The 22,407-nt window shown below is 40.9% G+C and overlaps 1 protein-coding gene across 9 annotated transcripts in view; it reads right to left on the minus strand.

Moving 5' to 3' along the window:
* LOC140457050 (spectrin beta chain, non-erythrocytic 1-like) overlaps positions 1-21,798 on the minus strand; it is a 300,358-nt gene extending 278,560 nt beyond the window's left edge. For 5 of the 9 annotated variants that reach the window (XM_072550997.1, XM_072550996.1, XM_072551001.1 and 2 more), the window contains exon 1: positions 21,493-21,798. The gene's annotated coding sequence lies outside the window, so the exon portion shown is untranslated. Of the gene's footprint in view, positions 1-4,575; positions 4,632-16,724; positions 16,870-21,492 lie in introns of all 9 variants that reach the window. The other 4 variants (XM_072550998.1, XM_072550993.1, XM_072551000.1 and 1 more) reach the window with 3 other exon arrangements.
* Between the last annotated feature and the right edge of the window lie 609 nt (positions 21,799-22,407).

Below are 22,407 nucleotides of genomic sequence, written 5' to 3' on the forward strand. Positions count from 1 at the left end.
TAAATGAACTTTTCAGAAATGAATTCTGAACAATTTAGCATCAAAGAACTCCACTTCTCTAGGTTGTCCTTGTGAAAATATTGAGTCCAAGCTTGGACTGTGAGCCTCAGGCTAGCAAAAATAACAAGATTTTATTCATCATGAAATATAAGCAATTCCCATCGCTCTCCAAAGAACATTAACACATCATACAATCAAACACTGCTGCTTTGAAAGTGACTAAAATGTATTTCTGGTGCTGCTTAAAGCAGCCTCAGCCCATCTACTAGCACAAGATAGTCTCCCGATTCTACACTAATCAGTAATAAAGTGGTAATTTCACTCAGAGAAGCTTCAGGAAGGCAGGTATAAAAATATTAAAATTAGTCACAGAGATGTACAGCATGGAGACAGACCCTTTGATCCAACTTATCCATGCCAACCAGATACCCTAAATTAATCTAGTCCCATGTGCCAGCATTTGGTCCATATCACTCTAAACCCTTCCTATTCATGTACCCATCCAGATGTTTTTAAATGTTGAAACTGTACCAGTTCCACCACTTTCTTTGGCATTCTACACATGCACCACCTTCTGGTCACCTGAAAACAGTCAATGTTTTGGCCTCAACTGCTTTCTGTGGTAGAGAGTTCCACAGGCTCTCCACCCTCTGGGTGAAGACATTTCTCCTCATCTCAATCCTATGTGAGTATCCTTTAGACTGTGACCTCCTGGTTCTGATCTCTCCTGGTCATCAGGAACATCCTTCCTGCATTTACCCTTGTCTAGTCCTGTTAGAATTTTTTAGGTTTCTGTGAGATTCCCCTACCTCAATCTCCTAAACTCCAGTGAATATAGTCCTAAATGATCCAATCTCTCTCCATATGTCAGTCCTGTCACCCTAGGAATCAGTTCGGTAAACCTTTGCTATATTGCCTCCATCGATAGGTCATCCTTTCTCAGATATGGAGACTCAAACTGCACAACAATGCTCCAGGTGTACTGATGCAGGATGGAGTGCTCTATTGAAGTTGCAATTGAGGCAGATACTGTGACATTAAAGAACCATGTAATCTATACTGTACCTGCCCTGGGAGAGTCTGGTGGGGTAAATGCAGAGTGGGCTTTATTCTGCATTTAACTCCATGCTGGAGCTGTTTTGGAGTGTTGATAAGGAGAGTGTAGAGGTAGCTTCATTCTGAGAGTATTGATGGGGACAGTACAGAACTTTACTTTGTCTATAACACCATGCTTTAATTTCAATTATATTGTCTGATGGGGAAAGTAGAAAGAGAGAGAGAGAGAGAGAGAGACTCTAGTCTGAATTGACTTTGTACTCAAACTGGCTTGGGCTCATTTCATTGGAGACTGTAGAAAAAGCTTTATTAAGAATCTTAATCAAAACTGCACCTGCCCTGGGAGCATTAGAAGGGCTTATGCTCGAAACGTCGATTCTCCTGTTCCTTTGATGCTGCCTGACCTGCTACGCTTTTCCAGCAACACATTTTTAAGCTCTGATCTCCAGCATCTGCAGTCCTCACTTTCTCCTAGCAGTAGATTGGGACAGTGCAAATGGATCTTTACTCTTTATCTAAATTTGTGCTATACTTGTTCAGGGCATGTTTGAGAGGGATAATGTAGAGCAACTCCGCTCTAAACAAATGTTCCTATTTACAACAAAAAATTTGTTTTATAAACCAACTTGTTTCAACATATATTTTTCTACCTAATACTGGGACCAATGCTAATATTCCACACACAGCAGAACTGTTATTTTGAGTGTACTATGGAATATTTTATTTCAAATATATTCTTGAGAAATGCAATATCAGATATTAGGATTGAATACAAAAATGTGCATTAATAGCATTATATAATTTAGGAGAAGTATGAGATTAGTATTTTTGAGCAAGGTGTAACAACCGATCATGTCTCCAAGATTACCAATGATTCACTCCAACCTAACATGACAGATTGGTGGAGGAGTGGCGAAGAATTGAAGAGGAGTCAAAATGGCCACCGCATCACACACAATGCTTGTAAAACAATACAGAAATGCATCTAGGGTCATTCTTAACACAAAAAAATTAATGCACCTCTTTCACTGATTTTAAATTCTAAAAGCAAATTATTTCATTCTCATTAATTTCTAATTCTTACCCTATCCAATTAATTAACTCAATGATTTTTGCATTTTTAGAAAACAGGTGTTTTAATTACTTTCACCAAGGATTTGTACCAAATATTGTGCAAGTCTTCCTTTTTTCACATACCAGCCTTGGCAAAGTAATCTACTTTCAGACTCTTGCCAATGTTGCATTACAACTTATAGCTGAAAATGGAAGAAATGCAAGTTCCTCAATGGCTCACCCATTTGCCTTATCTTCCTCCCACCCTCTTCATCAAGTGCTCAAAACTTTCTGAACTATGCATTGGGTTTTGATAATCAGTTTAGGCATTGTTGAAGCACCTCTACTGTAAAAAAAATTCCGTTCCTTAAATAATATGTTGAAAATTATATCTTTACCATTTCTCATTTTACTGTAAATGCTGTGGCTCAGACCTAACACATCAATTGAATATTTGTAAAACATTTTGGTAAGGTTTGGATTTCATGGTTATACAATGATGCAAGTTTCATAATAAAAGAGCCTCAGGCCATTCAGACAAGAATCTCTGCAGCACTTTGAATGTCTCAGAATATTAATTTGCTTTCTAAAATGGATATGTTAAGACAACTAATATTTTGCAATCTGGGAAGCCAATTCAGTTGGATTCACCTTATTTTGATTGGGTGGAGGGTGAGACAGTGAAATGATGCAGTTCTGATATTGTCTGAAAGAGATTTAAAAGGTTGAAGAGAAAGCTGAAATGAAACCCTCAATGTTCTCCAAATGATCAGATACGTGTGGAGCTCTCATCTTCAAGCTTCTGATTAATCATTTTTCAGTTATTAATGTTGGCAAAATATTGAATATAATCATAAAACTCCTACAGTGTGGAAGCAGCCCATTCAGCCCATCAAGTCTGCACCAAACCTCTGAAGAGCACTGCACCAAAACCCACCCCATCCTTGTAACCCTGCATTTCCCATAGCTAACCCACCTAGCCTGCACATTCCTGGACACTACGGGCAATTTTAGCACAGTCAATCCACCTAATCTGCACATCTTTGGACTGCAGGAGGAAATCAGAGCACCTGGAGAAAACCCCACGGAGACACTTGGAAAACGTGCAAACTCCATACAGATAGCTGCCCAAGAGTGGAATCAAACACAGATCCCTTCTGCCGCAAGGCAGCAGTGCTAACCACTGAATCACCGGGCTGCCCGAATGGCAGACAATAACACACAGTTCATCCTCTTCCTCTCAACATTTAACATTAACCCACGTAAATTATCGAGCCAGTAACATCGGATAGAAATCAGGATTCAACTGTAACACCATTCGTCAATCATGACCAAGGTCAGCTGAAAATATGTTGCTGGAAAAGTGCAGCAGGTCAGGCAGCATTCAAGGAACAGGAGAATCGACGTTTCGGGCATAAGCCCTTCTTCCTTGAAACGTCAATTCTCCTGTTCCTTGGATGTTGCCTGACCTGCTGCGCTTTTCCAGCAACACATTTTCAGCTCTGATCTCCAGCATCTGCAGTCCTCACTTTCTCCTCCAAGGTCAGCTGAACTCAGCAATGGCTTGGCACTCATCCAAGGATTTTCCTGAACTATTCTACTTTGCTCCTCATCAAGAACAAAGAAGGCAGGTAAGAATAGCAGACCTATTCTAAGGAATATAGGTAATGCAGTAAAATAATGTGAGAAGGATTTGCAAAGATTATAATATCAAGGCAAAACAAGAATGATGAACAAAAACAGAAATTGCTGGAAAAGGTTAGCAAGTTTGGCAGCATCTGTGGAGAGAAATCCAAGTTAACATTTCAGGTCAAGTGTCCTTTCCTCAGAAGAGTCATGAATTAGTTTCTAGCTTCCTCTGCTTAATCTACCTGGTTGTTTGTCTACTCTGTTCAACACCGGTTTTCCAAGTGGGGAGCTCTCAGATTTTATGGAGTCCATCAGAAGTTTCCACCAGGGCTGCCTAAGCTTTCAGAGATTTGGATATCTTTATGAGCATACTTCTGTTTATTTATACCAAATTAAAAGACAGACTGATAATTATGGTAAAGGTATTTAAGGAGTCTGCCAATAATTGCACCAAGTCTGAGCATTTGTTTGAATATTTATCAGCCTGTTTAGCTGTATAGTACACGTGTTTTAGTATGCTGAGACTGTGTGCAGAATCTTCCCAACCCCTGAAGGACTTGGACGATGGCAAAAATGTTGGGAAAATTGGCTTGGCTGAGATGTCCAGTGGGGAACTTCACAAATTCAAGACCAGACATTCCATTTCCGATCAAGTGATGAACGGCAGGAAGAGATTCTCACTAGTGAGTGGCAAAAGGCCTATTTACATGCATTATTATGCATCAACATTACACTAATACCTTTATCTCACCTCATTAATATGCAGTTTCCCATTCTCCCACCAAAGGTTAGAAATTAGATGCCAAGAATTGCTGACATGTAAATCAAAGAGATTACCTGGTAATTTCAGCATCTTGCTTGCTCCTCCTTATCTTCATTTTAGGCCATAAGACCTAAGGCCATAAGATAGAGAAACAGAATTAGGCCATTTGGCCCATCAAGTCTGTTCTGTCATTCGATCATGGCTAATATGTTTCTCAACTCCATGTAATCCTTGATCCCCTCACCATTCATGGACCTATCTATCTCTGTCTTAAATACCCTCAATGACGCGGCCAACACAGGTTCGGGCGGCAATGAGTTTCAAAGATTAATTACCCTGTGGCTGAATAAATTCCTCCTCATCTCAGTTCTAAAGGGTTGTCCGTGCACTCTTAAGTTGTACCCTCAGGTCCTATTCTGTCCTACTGATGGAAACATCTTCTCCACATACTGAATACTGACAGGCCTGGATAGAGTGTAAGTTTCAATCAGATTCCCCCCTCATTTTTCTAAACTCTACTGAGTACAGATCCAGAGTCCTCAACTACTCCTCATATGACAAGCCTTTCATCCCCAAGAAAAGATCTTGGTAGCCCCTCTAATGCCAGCACATCCTTTGTTCGATAGGGGGCCTGAAACTGCTCACAATGTTCCAATATCTTAGCCTGCTGGACACACTTTCCTCATTCCTGAAGAAGGGCTCATGCCCAAAACGTCGATTCTCCTGTTCCTTGGATGCTGCCTGACCTGCTGCGCTTTTCCAGCAACACATTTTCAGCTCTGATCTCCAGGATCTGCAGTCCTCACTTTCTCCTCGGAGATCTGACCACAGCCTTATACAGTCTCAGCAGTACATTTCTGCTCTTGTATTCGAGCCCCCAATGAACGCTAACATTGCATTTGCCTTCCTGAATGCCAATAGAATCTGTGTGTTACCCTTAAGAGAATTCTGAACTAGGACCCCCTAGTCCCCTTGTAGATATAGGCTTTATAGTACTAGTTCAAGTTCAGTTTCTGGTTATGATGAAATTCATATATGGAAGGATAAGCTGAGATGGCTAAAAGTATCCTCAGAGATACCAACTTGCAAATGCATTGCATTTCTTTTCTGCATCAAATTTCCATGCGTGAATATTACTGATACACACACGGGTTTTATTTGAAATTAAATTAAACGCAGCTGCTGTGGTACCATGATAAAAGACAGCAGCTACGTACAAACCACAAACATTTTTCACTTTTACTATTTGAAAATATTTTTTGTCCATGTTGTAGACTTTCCACATGCTGAATCCATCCTAAGTTAGAGAGTAGATCAACCCACAAAATAATTACGGTACTAGAGGCCATTTTTGCCCAGTGTGGTCTGTGCTGGCTGGAAAAAAGTCATCCAGCCTAATCCCATTTTGCAGCTGTAGGCTGTCAACCCATAGATATTAGCATTTGTGAATTCCAGGTAGTTTAATGTGCAGTGAGAAAATATGTCTCTACTACCAATGCTGAGGAAAAATAGGTTCCTGCTAACTCTATTTAAGCTTTTATAATTTCATACAATTGCGTGAAAGGTGTATGTGTCTGACATTTCTAATTTTTATTACTTCCAATACTTAGTATGGATGGGATTGAAGGGCTCTGACACAGTTATTGGTTATCCTTGACTGACCTCCTGGAATAAACACTTTTTTTGGTTGAAAATGCCTGGAAGGGTAGGTAAGGTGGGAAAACTCACATTCTTTAAAAAGTAATTGGATGAACACTTAAAATGTCATGATTAGAGTGGTGCTGGAAAAGCACAGCAGGTCAGGCAGCATCCGAGGAGCAGGGAAATCGACGTTTCGGGCAAAAGCCCTTCTATTCCTGATGAAGAGCTTTTGCCCAAAACGTTGATTTTACTGCTCCTTGGATGCTGTCTGACCTGCGGTGCTTTTCCAGCACCACTCTAATCTAGACCCTGGTTTCCAGCATCTGCAGTCCTTGTGTTTACCTACTTAAAATGTCATAACATATAAGGCTATGGACCAAATTCTGGAAAGTAGGACTAGTATAGATTTAAAGTAGTTTGTTTTTGTCAGAAGAGAGTCATTGCCCCTCCTCTGTTCTATATGATTCTATTTGACTGTGTAACTATAGCCCTAGAACATGATGTATAGAGAAAGGAGACTTGCATCGCAGTCCTAGCAGGACCTGAACCCAGATGAGTGTGTTAATCTAGCATATCTTCCAGACTCTCACAACTAAAAAGATCTGTCAGATCACTGGAGAAAGTCTATGCATTTCCAGTATTGGGTGCCTTTCATCTTGCAAGGCAACACAGTTGACCACCACATTGCAAACTATGCTACGTTTTGTCTGATGTATTTCAGATGCCCCAATCAGCCATGTAGTCTCTGCTGCACGTACTGCAGGTACAGACAGCAGACTGAGAAAGAGCAGAATTCACTGGGCCCTCTCCTCACCTAGCTGAGCTTTCCTTTTTTCCTCATCTCTTTCAATGGCCCTCCAAAAAGTTAGCCTCTACAGGGCACAGCTATCTATGACTGTCTCCCAGTCATCTGAGTTTACATCAGCCATCTTTGTATCTCACTTCCAAATGTCCTAGTATAAGAGATAGGGATGTCCAGTAGATCACAAACTTGCACTATGTCCAGGTCTCCTTCCAAAACGTCTTTGGGAATATAACCATCATTCTTCCGATGAATAAGCCACACTAATAAATTTGGCATGCTCCAGGACCTCAGTTGGTGACCCTGCCCTGTCAAGAGATGCTGAGGATACTTCCAAGACAGCAAGGTTTAGTCTTTCCTCCTACTTTAGCATATATTGTTCAGGTCTCTCAACTCTATCCCAGTATGCATATTTGCATATATGATAGCACAGGCTGTAGAACAGTAGCTCTCATTTTTCACCTCCATTTACAACCCATTCTCACATTGAGAAAGCTTGAATACTGGAAGTACAATCTCTTGAATTTGAGTTCCTGAAATAAACATGCCATGTTAAAATGACTAAAACTGATTTTATTAAATTATTCGACCACAGACTTTTTAAATTGGATAATTCTTGAAAAATAAGCATCTCTATGGATCTGAAAGTAGACTTGTTTGGTGCTATTCTCATAGAAATGTTTAAAATGCATGCACCAAATCCTTCGCTATATTTTCCTTAGTAGCAGAGGGAGGGATTTCACACTGTGTTTTAATGTGATTAATTTCTATATTGATCTACCAATTCAATCTGAATAGGAGCTAGCAATCTGTGAATTGTAACATTTCGAGAACCGAGTGTTCCAATGGTTGGTAGGTAACTATATTCAAACCTGTTTAGGATCAAGGGTGTGGCTTGTTGCAAGGTTTTGTTTGGTCATTCAAAGCATTTCATGCATCACTGAAGAATTAATTCAAAAGGAGTAGGCAGCTGGAGGAGGGGAACATGGAAAGCTTGTATGTCAGAAAGAGATAGACAGAAGCTGGCTCACTTTATGCAGTGCTGCTATTCAACTGGACTGCTAAGAAGGTAAATGATTTTATGTCTTGGAACTCAGGAAAAGGTCCTAAGAATAGGTGGATATCTTTGTGCCATCAGGACTCAAGGAGTTCCAGGAGTCACTTGAGGCAACAGAGCAGGGGCTTAGAGGTCAGGGACAAATTAAGAGGTAATACTAGCTTACTGAAAGCTAACTGTAAGTGAAAAGCTGAGTTATGCTGGAATGAAGTTTCCAGAATCCAGGCAAAGAATAGTCCCAGGAAAGGAGGTGACTGACCAGAACATAAGCAATCATTGAAGTAGTCCATAATGGAGTGGGGAGCTGATGATCAATGGAGTGCGGGTTTTATAGAATGTAGCTAACTAAAATAAAGGTCCCACTAAAATTATGGGCTTGGATTCTGTTCAAAAACATTTATCTTCCAGTATTTAACAGTGAATAACAGAAAGATCAATGACATCAGGGCAACAGCCCCATCAGCCTGAAAAACTTGATAGATGCGATATGGTACACAATTGTGATTAAAAAGTCATCAACACAGGTATCAGTTTTCTGGTTTTATTGGTTCACTGAAAAATGCAACCACAAACTTGTTGACTAATGAGTTAATAACTTCACTTTTTATCATCAATCTCACTCAAACTGTTGACAGCAAAAACAACAAGCAAAACAGCAAATGTAGAAAATATGAGCTAAACACAAAAAGGGGTCAATTATCATTATAAAAAGATAGCAGGCCTGTTACTTATTAAAAAGAAAACAACATTCTGGAAATCCAAGTGATTTCAGAGGCCATCAGAAACAGTAACCTAATACTGTCGGATCAACTGTCAATATTCAGTATTTTTTGAATGGATCCAGCTACAACAACACTCAAAAAGGTTGACAACATGCACCAGAAAGTAGTGCACTTGATCAGCAACTCTGCTAATGAACTAAATATCCAACCCTCCTCACCCAACAAACTGAAAGCAGTGTACATAAATCTACAGGGAGCATGGCTTCAATTTACCAAACTTACTTCAATAGCAGTATTCAGGTCTGTAACCTTTACTGGCAAGGAAGACAAGACCATAAGATCACAGGAACACCATCTCATTTCCCTTCCAAGATATAAAGATGGATAAGTGGAACTGAGGCCACAAAAAGATCAGCCAGGATCTTATTGAATGGCAGAGTGGGCTCAAAGGGCTAGATGACCTATTCCTGCTCCTACTTCTTATGTTCTTATGATAACATCTGTTAGCAGGAAATGATAGAAGCTATTATTAAAGATGTTATAACTGGACACCTGAAAAGTTCAAGATATTCAGGCAAAAATAACAGTTTAGTTAAAGAAAAATCATGTTTTAACTAATTTGTTAGAGTTCTTTGAAGACGATAAAGGGGAACAAGTGGATGTATTGGAGGCATTTGATATGGTGTCACATCAAAGACTATTGTGGAAGATAAAAGCTATGTTGGGGGTAACATATTGGTACAGATAGATGATTAGTTGTCTAACAGGAAGCAAACAGTGGGAGTAAATTAGTCTTTTTCAGATTGGCAGGATGTCAAAAGTGATGTGCCACAGGGATCTGTGCTGGGTGATTGGTGCAATTTATATACATACTTGGAATGAAGGGACCAAAGATATGTTAGCTAAATTTGTTAAGACATAAAGGTCTGCAGGAAAGTTAGCTGTAAAGAAGATGTAAGGTTATATGAATGGGCAAAGATCTAGCAATTGAAGTATAATGTTGGAAAGTGTGAAACTGTACATTTTGGAAGAAAGAATACAAAAGAAGCACGTAATCTGTATTACAAGACATTGAAGAGCTCTGAGATGCAGACAGATCTTGGGGTCCTAATCTATGAATCAAAGAAGGTTACTATGTAGGTTCAGCAAGTAATCAGGAAAGCTAATACAGTGTAATGTTTTGTTGTGAGGGGAATTGAATGCAAGAATAGAGAGGTTATGCTTCAGTCATACATGGTACTGGTGAGACCACATGTGGATGTCTAAGTACAGAACTAGTCACCATACTTACAAAAGGATATTAATACAATGGAAATAGTTCAGACTAGACTAATAACTGAAATAAGTGAATTGCCTTATGAGGAAAGGCTAGGTAGGGTAGGTCTGTATCGAGAGTTTAACCTCAGAGGTGACTTAATTGAAACATATAAAATTCTGAGGGGACTGAACTGTGTGGTTACTGAAAGGATGTTTCCCCTTGTGGGAGAATCTAGAAAAAGGGGCCATAGTTTAAAAATAAGGGGTCATCTATTTAAGACAGAGAAGAGACTCTTTAGAATTCTTCCTCAAAAGACAGAGAATGCTGAATTTTTGATTTTTTTTTGTAAATATATTTATTAGCAAATTTTTTAACTTTACATATAAAATAATTGAAAAAAAACAATAACAAATAGCATAATAAAAAGAAAAAAAACACAAATTACAACTACTATCTACTAACTACTAACTTACCCTATAATACAAAGCAAACCCTAACACTGCGCAAAGCAACACCAAAAAAAGAAAGAAAAGCAAAAAAAACCCAAAAAAACCTACAAAATACAGACCAGCTATGCTCGGCGCAAAGCTCCCAAACAAAGGAACGGGAGCATCGTATATATACCCGTATTAACTCGGGGACCCCCTCCAGGGCTTGACAAATCTAATCATCCTGGTTAAACAAACACCCTAGTTAAGATAAATGACAAGTCTATATCCAAATAACTCAAGTAGGGCTGCCATGTCTTATAAAAATTGTCTGTTGTGTGGTGCACCATGTTTGTAAAAAAGTCCAAGGGATTGTGCTCCATAATTAATTTCTGCCATCCCAGCAAGCCCAGCGGGTTCTCAGACACCCAATTCATCAGAATATTCTTCTGTGCACAATATGCAAGAATATTAAACAGTTTCTTCCCATGCCCATCGAAAGATGGTAAATTCGGTAGACCTAGGAGGAGAGATATCGGGTCTACTTTGACTTCAGTCCTCAATACCCTCCCTATCTCTCCTGCCACAGCGCTCCAATAAACACAGAGCCTTATGGCATGTCCAGAAGCAATGGGTAAGAGTACCTACACTTATTTTACATTTGGGACACAGTGAATATGCCCCTTTTTTAAACTTCGCCAGACGGTCTAGTGCCAGATGAGCCCTCTGCAGAACTTTTAACTGCGTAGCGCATGTCCTGTTACAGATTGAGATCTTTCGAGTATTCTCACATATGTTCACCCATGTTTCAGAAGAGATCTCCACTCCCAGATCTCACATAACCAGTTAATATCCTGCTAGGCCCTGCCACCCAGGAGGCGATAGAGGGCACTAACCAAAAGGGTGCTTGTGGTACGTAGCAACAACCTCTCTGTATCAGGCTTATTGGGCTTAGTGAGAAACATAGTCTTCTTCTGGATGAAATCCCTAACCTGAAAAAAACGGAAAAGATCTCTGCTGGGCAACCCGTAGTTGTGGCTCAGTTGCTCAAAAGACATCATAACCTCCCCCTCAAACAAGTCTCCCAAACTAGAAACTCCTATCACTGCCCATAGTTTGAACCCTGAGTCCATCATCCCTGGTCGGAACCCTGGCATGCCAACTATAGGTGTAAGTAGCGAAGTCTTGGATAAACAACCCTCACTCTAACGCATCACCCTCCATGCCTTGACTGTACTAATGACAATGGGGTTCCGGCAATGGTCCATAACTGTCCTCATCTTATCCATGAACAACAGGTTAATAAGAGGGCACTTTGCCTGGGAGGCCTCGATATCCAGCTATATTGAGTTTGGATCGTTACCTACCCAATCACAGACAAAGGACAACGGGGAACTCAACTGATACCTCCTGATGTCTGGGAAATCAACTCCTCCCCCTCCGTGAGGCAACTGCAATTTAGTAAGTTTGATGAGGGGCCGCCCACGATGCCAGACAAAGGAACCAAACCACCCCATAAGCTTCCGCAGCATGGACCTGGGAAACATTATAGGGAGCACACGCATGGAATAAAACAAATGAGTAAGAACATTCATCTTAATGAGAGATATTCGGCCCAGCCACGAAACTGGAAGAGCCTTCCATCTCTGGATATCTCGTCTAATATTGTCGAGCAAGTGAGCAAAGTTAATCTGAAATAACAGACCAAACTTGGGGGTAATAAAAATGCCTAGGTATTGGAACCCTGCCCATGACCACATAAAAGGGAACTTAGGGCCACCTTCAACTTGGGGTACATCCTTAGGGTTCCCCAAAGGCACAGCCTCCAATTTTGCAAAGTTAATCTTATATCCTGAAATAGCCCCAAATGAATTGATACATTGTATCAAATGGGGTACAGAGGTCATCGGGTTTGATAAAAACAGAAGGACATCAACCACATACAGTGCAATCTTGTGTGCCCTCAATCCCACTTCCGGAGCGGTTATGTGGACGTTCTGACAAATGGCTTCCACCAGCGGCTCTATCACCAATGTAAACAACAGCTGTGAGAAGGGGCAGCCTTGCCGACTACCCCTACCAATCCTAAAATTCCTAGACTTCACCCCGTTGATGACCGTAGCCAAAGGGTGGTGAAATAAAACCTCTACCCACCTAGCAAAGACTCCACCCAACCCAAACTGTTCTAAGACATAAAAAAGATATGGCTGTTCCACCCGGTCAAATGCTTTCTCTGCACCTTAGGAAATCACCAACCCCTGAAGCGATCACTGCTGACAAGCATAGACCATATTCAGCAACCTTCTAATATTATTAGAGGACCTACAGCCCCTTATAAAACCTGTCTGGTCCTCTTTAATAATATGGGGCAAAACCTTTTCCAATCTCAGCGCCAGGATCTTGGACAGAATCTTGAAATCTGAATTTAATAGAGAGATGGGCCTGTATGAGGCACAATGCTCAGGAACCTCCCCTTCTTAAGAATTTGGGAAATATTAGCTTCTCTCAAAGATGGTGGAGGGCATTGTACATCTCCAACATCGGCCCAGACGGAATCCCTATAAACTCCTTATAAAACTCACCCGGAAGATCATCAGGGCCAGACGCTTTCCCACTCTGAAGTTGCCTAGCTGCCTCCTGTATTTCCTGAACTGTCAAGGGGGCATTTAGAAGAGAGGCCTGTTCCAAGGTTACCCCTGGGAGGTCCAGATTCTTAAAAAAGGGTCGCCATTTTAGCCCTCCTGTCCTCGCAACCTTCAGACCAATACAATTCATAGCAAAAAGCTCTGAAAAGCCTCATTAATCTTTTCAGCATCGTACGTAAGGACCCCAGCGCTGTCTCTGATTGCAGTAATGGATTGGGGAGCACGCTTTTTCCTAGTCAGGTATGCTAAATACTTACAGGCCTATCCACATATTCAAACAGCCTTTGTCTAGCAAAAGCAAGTTCTTCCTTTGCGTTTTGTGTCAGTACTGAATTCAAGGCAGCCCAGAGGGCCGTGATCCGCTGTAGCTTAGTCACCGAAGGCCGCACAATATGTGCCGCCGCAGCGGCTTTCAACCGTGTCTCAAGTAGACGCTGCTATTCCTCCTTCTGTCATTTTCGGCTTGCCAAATAAGAAATAGCTAATCCCCTAGCAAAGGCCTTAGCAGTCTCCCATAGCATAGATGGACTACTAGCCGTGCCTGAGTTGATAGTCAAGAATTCCTGAAACTCCTTCAAAAAGTATTCCACAAATTTGGAATCCTTAAGGAGAAGAGTCCAAACGCCAGTGCCGCAAACTTAGCCCCTCACTCTTGGTCTTAACCTCCAAATACACTGCTGCATGATCAGAGATAGCTATATTCCCAATTTTACAACCCATAATCGAATCCAGAAGGGCTGAGGGAGCCAGAAAGAGGTCAATTCTCATGTGACATTTTTGTGGGTTTGAAAAAAAGGTGAAGTCCCTGCCAGTAGGGTGAAGACATCTCCAAATATCCACCATCTCCAACTCCTCACAGAAGTCAACCACCTGCTTGGCCTGCAAAGAAATAGTTGGGGGCCCACAAGGCATCCTGTCCACTGTCTGATCCAAAAGACAATTAAAATCCCCCCCTACAATAATGTGTCGTGTTCCAAAAGCATTCAACTTAGAGAAAGCACGAATCAAAAATTTGAGGGGATGCGCCGGAGGACAGTAGACTTTTAAAATGTCATATTCCTCCCCATGTATCAGGGCTTTAAGTATCACAAACCGTCCCTGTTCATCTTTCACCTGCTCTAGTAATGTGAACAGAAGATTTTTCTGGATAAGTACCGCCATTCCCCTACTTTTAGTAGTAAAGGATGAAAAGAATACCCAGTCATAACCCTCTGTTGTAATTTCAGGTGTTCCCCATCATCAAGATGGGTTTCCTGCAACGAAGCGATATCAACCCTTTCTCTCTTAAGGCTAGAAAGCACTTTTTTCCTTTTAACAGGCGAATGACTTCCCTTAATGTTCCAGGTGCACCATTTAATAAGACACTTAGCCACATCCCCTTTCAGACACTCTTGAACCCCTCAGAGGGAGAACCCTGCTTACAAAGTGCCGAGCATAAGTAAATAAAGACTCATAAAGTCGAAGAACTATATATACAAAAACTACTCTTTCACAACCATTACTACCAAACAACTACAAAAATAACTTTAAAATCTTGAATGGAAGACTCTTGCCCCTGCCCATAGAGGGCACTCACCCTACCCATCCCCTCCTTCACAGCTCCTTCAAACTCAGACTGTGCCCCAGCCTTTGGCCAGAAAAAAAAATGATCCTTAAATCAACAGAAAAAAGAACAAGTCAGGATGAGCACTCCACCCATCCCTGGCTTCATGTCACCCCGACTCGTGACTAAATGAGAAATAGAAGAAACAAAAAAAAGGAGAGATAACAAAGAACATCCACAAAATTTCCCATCAGAAAATCCAGTTATTAAAAAAAAGGAACAACTTATTCCAAGGTCTTTTCCCCCCTTTCCAAAAAGGAAATTATTAGGGAGAAAGAAAGGAATTTAAAAGAAAGGAAGGGAAAACATGAGGAAAGATAGAAAAGAGAACAAACATTAACCATATTTTTCAGGCCAATCCGTCTATTTTAAAGTGTCTACAAAGTTTTTAGCTTTATCTGCTGAGTCAAATTTATAAACTGAGTCCTCGTGGCTGAAATGGAGCACTGCAGGGTATCTCATGGAGTACTGGATGCCCAGGTTCCTCAGCCTCTTTTTAACTTCATCGAAGGACTTCCTCTTTCAAATTACAGCTGCAGAGAAATCCTGGAAAAACATGATTTTTGACCCCTAGCACTGAAGTGCCTGCGGATCTTTTCCAGAGATCTGGAAGCTTCTATGACTTTTTGCTTGTCCTTATATGAATGAAAGTGCACTAGGACCGAGCAAGGGGCGCTGCACCAGCCCTGACATGTGCATTGTAACCTGATAAACCCTTTCAATCTGTAGCCTACGAGACTCAATGTGAAGGCCCAAAACCTTCGGCAGCCAGTTTTCAAAGAAGCTGACTGGCTGCTCACTTTCCTCACCTTCAGGGAGCCCAACAATTCGGTGACTTATCCTCCAACATCGATTTTCGAGGTCGTCGATATGGTCTCACAAGGCCCGCACCTCTTGCTCCAGCACCTGGATTCGATTGGATGAGGACTCCATTGCAGCTTCCGAGGCCTTAGTTCGACCCTCCACCTCCTCCACCCTCTCCCCGAGGTCCTGGATCTCCTGCTCATGCTTCTGCAGCATGGATGCAATAGGTTGGACCTGGGCACGAATCTCCACAAGGATCTCCTCAATCGCAGCCCCAACTTTCAAAGTAAGTATCTCCAGCGCTTTAGCCAATTCCTGTGAGTCTGTCAGGTCTGGGGGAGGGGGGGTGGGGGTCAGGAGAGGCTGCTGCTGTTGCAGTCTCTGGTGTCGTAGGTGTTGCAGGGGAGTGTCCTCCCTGCTGCTGTTTACTTGTCCCTTTTCCCTTTGACATCCTTCCCACTCCCAAATATTAACAAATATGTGTTCTGTAAGGTTTTAAACTAATAATTCCACCACATAAGTTGGCCAGCGATGGCAAAAATACCAGTATGCCTTGGCTGTTAGAAAGAGCTGTCCACAGCAGTTCTACAGAATCGCCGCCATCTTGCCAAGAGCCAATTTTTTGAATATTTTTAAACCGGAAAGTAGAGATTATTGCTTAACAAGGGGATGAAAGACTACCGTAGGTATGCAAGAGTGTAGAGTTATTGTTTAAATCAGATCAGTCCAGATCTTATTGAATGGTGGAATAGACTCCCAGGACTTGTTTGTATGTTCATGAACTGAATGATGAAATGGGCTGAAGATGTTCAATGGCATACTTCTGTTCACAGTACGTCCAAGGAGAAGAACAAAACAGTTCTTGATTAATTCTTTTACTGAATTAAATCAACAGGAATTACAATTTTTTAAATTTGAATTCTTAAAACCCTAATAATCCAAAGCCAATTTGAAATCGCAAAGTTTAGAAAAAGAAGTTATGTGGATCACAGTTCATTCAACCAAATGAAGGAGTGGCTGTGAACAGAAACTTCAATTGTCACTTGCTAAATCCCATAAAATTAACCAATTTTGATTACAATAATACTGAACTTGTCAACACAACTCAAGCTTCATCAGAGGCACTGGGGGCAACTACAAGTCGTGCTGCTTCAGACATCCACATAATTCAACAGTACAAACTTGTATCATCACATCAACACATTTCTTGCACAATGCAATTTTACAGGGAATCACAGATACACATGTAAAATTCAATCTTACCATTCTAAACTGTTCCCAAATGAAGATCAAGCAGCTTCCCAAATGAAGGAGAAAAAATTAGATCGCTTTAAATAAGGCCCTTTTATTCGTTGTATGAGAAATGGAGATGATACTGTCTCTCATCTGAACTCTTGACTCTAATGTGCTGTAAAACATAGAGGGAAAAGCACTCTATCTCAGTTTTATAAATATCCAACAACAGACAGGCATTAATAAAGGCCAAGAGAAACTGCAAGCATGAAGTCTGTTGAGGTGCACAAATGGTAGGGAGTTGCCATAAATAAGCCTAGTCGTGCAGTTTGAGCTCCTGACTTCACATACGCTTCATCAAAATTGCCACCAGCCTCAGCTAACCTGTTGTTGATGCCCCCCATTTACACTTTCATCTGGAGGCTCAACTCTTCAAACACTATCCGATCCATTTATCCCTAGACTATAGTACCCCCAAGTTCCCAGGTTCCCATTCTTGTGTTTCAATTCCATCCTGATATTGCTTCACCCTCTCCAACCTCCAAACTTTCTGTTCCTCTCTCTTTTAGTAAATCCTTACTTGATCAATACTGATGCTCTTGCCTTAGGCTTTCTAATACTCATTCTGGAATTCTATCCCAAAATCTCTGCACTTCAATATTCTCCCTTCACAACCTCGACAAGGCTTTTGGTCTCTCTATTGATATATTTCTTTATCTTAACTTTCATTCTCGTCTGGTTACTTATGATGCATAGTGGGGCACATTTCTACATTAAATATGACATATAAATACAAACCATTTTATGAAACCACTAAGGTGCAAAGGTTTATTCCAAATATAAACTGCATCATAATGCTGTTTTTGTTTACGTGTGACTGTCTCAGTTCTGTCAACTATTCATGGGTCACTTTGCCTTCCTAGAGTATAGGCAGAATTTATTCCAAGCAACGGTGTTCTTTGCTTCAGACTAGAGACTCAGTGAGAGACCAAACTCTCTCTGTTGGGTAAGACCTGCATGGCAGTTATTACATGGCAATTAGCAACTTTCAGCTGCCAACAGAAGCAAGGAGAGTTGTCGTAGCTGCTGCCAATATATCCACTAGAGGTCAAGAATCAGTGATGCACCCCAGCCACAAGGTATCACAGCATTCCTGCCCCAAACTTAATCAGGGCAGAGTAGGAAAGTGGTGGGATGCCTACCCTGTATCCTCCTACCCATTTAAATGTCCATCCTCCACACTTGTCAAAGTTAATAACACTAAATCACATCTTATGAGTTCTGATATCGCAGTACACTGTACTGGGAAAATTAATCCACCAACCTCACAATGGAAATAAAGTGAAATCCGTTGCCATTAACCATCAAATTGAGAGTATACTGCTGTGTGTGTGTGTTTGTGTGTGTGTGGGTGAGAGAAAGAGAGAGAGAGAGAGAGAGAGAGAGAGACAGAAATAGCTGTCAAGAGAATGCTGATAACTAGGTTCATAATTACACAACCAGTATCTGTTCTTGACCAACAACACTGACACCTGACTAAAGTCAGTCCTGTAAAAGATGCATTAAACTTTTGAAAACAGGTCTAACTAAAAGGAAATCTGTCAAATTTAGTCAAAACCCATGGGACGGCAGGGAGAATTTCCACCAACTACAGCAACAAAGGATTGATGTAAAGAATGGCAAAACTCAAACAAAAGCCAAAGTTGTGATGAAGCTTTGTCAATCGATTATCTCTAGCATGAGCCAATCCTAAAGAGTATTATAGTTTTCCCTGACAGATTCCAGCCCTAGGGATACATTTTGGAAAAGACAGCATTGCTCTAGAGCCACCTACATGGAAACCTTTCACAATGAATCTACAGTATAGCCACTGGCATCAGCGCCACTACATTTGATTTTTCTCAGTCAGCCAATGATATAAGAATGCCTGGGTGCAGAGCATTAAAATCAACTGATATAATCCAGAAAGCGTCAATTAACTCACATGATGTGAGTTCTGATTAAGAGCTCCCATATTTTCTCCCCTCTAAAGAACTAATGTCGATAGTTTCAGCTGAGTTACCAAGAGATAACAAAAAAATGTAAGGAATGACATGTCTTTTGAAACTCAAACACATTACCAAAAGGGCAAGAGATGACACCACAATCTCAGCGGACACTGTCATCGGCTGAATTGTTCTGGCCTCCACAATGTGAAGAAACTAAATGAGGGTGACTTGCAGGATGAAGAACTGCACAACATGTAAAACATTTAAAATTACAACTTAGCACACAAATTGACAAGAGTCATCCAGGCCTTGAGACTGGAGGGTATCATTGAGTCTTGGAGTCACATGTATTCTGACATCACAGACACCCACTGTGATACTGTAAACTTCAGAACTTTAATAATTGTTCATGGATTGAATGAATTAGCAATAATTCTTTCTGGAATAAACTGTTTCCTGACATAAAAGGGGCAAGGATATTAAACATTTGAAAACAGGTCAAACTAAATGGAAATCAGTCAAAATCGTGGGATGAACAGATCTAAAGGATCATTAATAATGTCACATCATAAACTTCACAAGGCAGAAAATCCTGTAATTCAACTTCAGGGTTCTCCATCAGCAGAACTAAGAGAACTATACTGCACAAGGATCAAACACTGGACATCGAGAGACACACATTGTTGATTGGAATCGTCGCTAAATTCCACTATGAATCAAGTAATAGCTGAGGTGAGGAGCAAATTACTGCAGATGCTGAATCTGAATCAAAAACACCACTCCAAGGCTACCCAACAGTTGCATAAATGCTGCCCCCTCCATACTTCACTTTGCTCTGATGAAGAGTCATCTAGACTCAAAATGTTAGCTTGCTTTCTCTCTAGTCATGCTGCCTGTCCTGTTGTGATCTCCAGCATTTTTTTGTTTTTAGTAGCTCAGTTGAGTTGTGAGGTTTAATGTGCTTAATCGAGGGGTCTTATTTTCTTATGCTACATGCAATGAAGATAAGTAATCGTTCCAATACTTGATTATCGCTGAGATTTCTTTAAAAGTAGCCAAATTTAAGTTAGTTTGTGACACAAGTATTTTCAAGTATCACAAATTGCTGATAATAAGATCCTAGTGGTCTGATTTAAGATTTTCCCACCGAATGAAACAGTAGTCCCAAAAACAGTGCTTCATAATCTCCAAGGATCAATCTGAGAAGAAATAAATAAGAAAGTACGGTCTAAGTTCCCTGAGTTTCATGGACAAGATTGCCAGGGTTCACAGAATTCATTCTGGGCACTTTTGTTTGTGACCTTAGCATTCCATACTGGTTGTAATTTGACCTGCTATGCAGTGAACTCCTGTTACTGTAAATAAAAATGATGCAAAATAGTCCTTATGAGGGCTTCCCTCAATAGTCAAAAGTAATCAACCTGCGAATATTCCATTCAGTGCGCAAGTGCTTTGTGAACTCTTTCAATTTTTCTGAGAATTGTAGATTCCCCACCTATTCTAAGGGAATTGCAACCTCTGGCATCTGACAACTGAGGAAGAAAAAGTTAATAAAAACTCATAAAAATAGCAAGCATAGGATTTTTGGTGGAAGGAGCAGAAATTTAATGTTCTAAAATGGGTAATTAATTGAATATAATGATAAACTTGAATAAAATCTTATGCTTAGCGAAGTGCACAGATTTGTTAACTTTTCATGATGGAATGATTAGATATGTTTGTAGAAAGAATCACCCAAGTTAGTTTTCTAAGCACTTTTAGCCAAAGGGCACTTTTCTAAGGAAAAGGGTACGCTGAAAGAAGAGGCTGCACTGAAGAGTGGCACCACCTACGATTTCACCCACTAGACCAGAATCTGTGCATGGCAAGATGGTGGATACAAAAATGATGGAATCCTTCGACTATAACCAGAGAATCAAAATACTGTAATTCTCTGCTTCTCACTGTAGCTGCTCTGCCACAGAGAATAAAAATTATTTCATGGTAATTGGGAAGTAGCATTTGCTCAATCTTGACTAGAACTTGATATTCAGCAACCAACAACAACAAAATTACAGGAGGAAACAAGATCCAGTCAGCTTTCCAGGGAATGGATCCTATTGGAGATCAGCTAGAAATGGATCAGAGACGTGACTAGCCCCTATTGTTTGTGGAGACTAGATTTGATTGCACTTTAAAGGAATTAATCTGACACTGAAAAAATGATAAATCACATACGCAATTGCACAGCACCGTATCTCTTGAACATGCTCAGGAGCTGACCTGTCTTTTTAAAAAGCACATCAGTTCCAACTGTATGGTGAGTGACTCGACTAAGGAGTCATTCTTTATAGGAATATTTTCCAAACGCATAGCGACGGGGAAAACCCGTGTCTGCAACATGTCTCTTGCTCCCCCCAAAACATTATGCAATGAAACCAAAAGAAAATCGTTAGAAATCACAACGTTTCCGCGACAACAAACCAGCATTATTTAGGCATTTCGTTATTCAAAAGACAGGATGCCGACGAGCGTCCAGATTTGATCTTTACTGATCAAAAATGCAACAATATCCTTCGTCTAATTTTTAGATGCAAGGTAATCCGAACACGAAGGAACCTTAAGTGCGTGGTCGAAATATCTCTATTTCCCGAACGCTCGAAATCTCCGGTAACCGATTGTAGCATTAGGCATCCAACCCATCACAGGAACGGGGGAGTCGGCAACAACATTTTGATGAATGGAGACCGCATCTAGCAATAATTAAGTGCACCCCTTTTATTTTGCACCCATCCCTTCCCCCTCAACATCCTCGGGGGTTGCACACGTACCTTTATCTGGCGAAATCAGCCTTCCCTGTACACAAAGCTGAAGGCGATTAGATTTTAAATCCACACATCTCTCTCGGTTCTCTCTTCTCCCTTGATCAGAGAGGTTGCAGCGGATGCTGCGAGTTACGGCATCCAGACTCCTGAACCCTGCCAATGAAATAATCCGGCATGAGATATTCTGGTCAATACGGATAAGGGCTTGTGCAATTCTGGCTAACGGTTCACTAGTTTCAAGCAAGCGGTTCTCTCTCCCCGGCAGATGGCTGGATAGCTGATCGCATTGGATGCTTTTGCATGCACGGCGGAGGAATACACACAGAATGGGGTAGACACAGACACACAATGCAGTAATCTGGGACAAGGCACAGCAGCACATGGCTGGTTAGCGGTTCCTCTATTAACACCGCATCGTGCTTTGCTGACTCAAAGTAGGGCAAAAACAAAACACTACTTTAAACACACCTGCACCCATACACCTTACATCTAATCTTTTCCAAATTGCATATCTTTGCCCCAACAGGTCACACTACTGGTGATGCTTATGCCTGTTCAAGATCCATTTTTATTTACATTTTTAAAAGTTGTTTTTATTAAGAGGACTGCAATTTAAGCAGGTCATGTCTGGTTAGGTCTGAGGAAGAGTCAATCGACACGAATCGTTAACTCTGATTACCCCCCTCATATACTGCCAAACTCGCCAAGCTTTTCCTGCAATTTCTATTTTTGTCTCTGATTTACAGCATCCACAGATTTTTCAGTTTTGACATATATTAGTCTGATGCCTGCAAGGCTGACAGAAGCAGAGACCCTCAAAACATTTAAGTACTTAGATGTGCAATTGTGACGCCAAGGCATAAGAAGTGGCTATGGGCTAAGTATATGGGATTAGAATAATTAGATTGTTTTTGGCCAGCA

The sequence above is a fragment of the Chiloscyllium punctatum genome, chromosome 31 (assembly GCF_047496795.1).
Source record: "Chiloscyllium punctatum isolate Juve2018m chromosome 31, sChiPun1.3, whole genome shotgun sequence".
In the NCBI taxonomy this organism is placed as follows: Eukaryota; Metazoa; Chordata; class Chondrichthyes; order Orectolobiformes; family Hemiscylliidae; genus Chiloscyllium; species Chiloscyllium punctatum.